General features: G+C 30.6%; 1 long non-coding RNA gene across 1 annotated transcript; it reads right to left on the bottom strand.

Annotated features, from left to right (window-relative positions):
- Positions 1 to 525: 525 nt before the first annotated feature.
- LOC109592867 (uncharacterized) lies at positions 526 to 856 on the bottom strand. The gene is made up of 2 exons (XR_002190602.1): positions 743 to 856; positions 526 to 694 (listed from the first exon to the last, which is right to left on the bottom strand). It is a non-coding gene; the product is annotated as an uncharacterized LOC109592867 (long non-coding RNA).
- Between the last annotated feature and the right edge of the window lie 255 nt (positions 857 to 1,111).

The following is a 1,111-nucleotide window of genomic DNA, read 5'->3' as shown; positions in this document are numbered from 1 at the left end:
ATCTGTTTGTGGGGAAAGTTCAGTGAAGCTTTCCACTTCATATAAGGACATTGGGAATTGCACTAAGAAAATTAGCAACAATCTAAAGCTGATGAAAGCACAATTCATAGTAATAGAGTACAAGGTAATTTCAGAATGCGGTTTATTTTTAATGATCATGCAGTGCTAAAAATTTCTATATAAAAAGGCTATCGAAAATTTAAGAATTCACAATAAATGTAATACCATATAAAGGAAAATTTTGGAGGGGGTTAAATTTGGTGAATCGCTAAATTTTGGTGATTGGCAAATTTTAATTTGGCAAATTGGCCATGTGCCATTGAGCATGCGTAAAATGGTAGATTTTATTTTGGCAAATGGCTATCAAAACATCAAATTCGCGAATTTAATTTCCTCCAAATTTCCCACTATACAGTACATTATGTGTACATGTACATGTACATGCATTATACATTACAATGTACATGTATTTGTATCCTTACATTATTTCCTGGTAACATGATTCCTCCTCCTTCTCTTGTTTTCAGTAATAAAGTTTTTAAAGTACCAAATGAAGATTTGGGATAGAGTAACATTGGTTGTTCTAGATCTGAAGCATGGGCACCAATTAGAGGTAATAAATGACGATGAATCACACCCCTTGTAGCAGCCCCGCCCTCCAATAACGACTTTACAACAATATCAGGAGTATTATCTAATTAATTATTCATTATTATTATTATCATTAATGAATATTAATTACCTTTAACAGTTTTAATTATTACTGGTATTGCTCCTTCAACATCATCTTCAGCATTAGTTAAATATCCTTCATACATAACACCAAACACACCTAGCAATAACCAGTAATAACTATTAATAACTATTAATAATTATTAATAACTTTTAATTACCAGTAATAAATAATAATAACCACAATTGCTAATAACTATTAATAAATAACTTGGATGACAATAAACATATCTTTATGTACTGTATAAGTGGTTTTTTAGGGCTGTGAATTTCACGGATTTTGTGAATTCCTTCCTGACTTTTGAAAACAAAATCAGTGAAAATCAATTTAATACGGTACTCGCAAGGTACGTGGTAGAATTTGCAAAATTAAAATCCG

The sequence above is a fragment of the Amphimedon queenslandica genome, unplaced genomic scaffold, assembly GCF_000090795.2.
Source record: "Amphimedon queenslandica unplaced genomic scaffold, v1.1 AMPQUscaffold_3678_Cont24331, whole genome shotgun sequence".
In the NCBI taxonomy this organism is placed as follows: domain Eukaryota; kingdom Metazoa; phylum Porifera; class Demospongiae; order Haplosclerida; family Niphatidae; genus Amphimedon; species Amphimedon queenslandica.
Note: the sequence above shows the minus strand (reverse complement) of the source record. Positions and strands in the feature narration are given on the sequence as shown.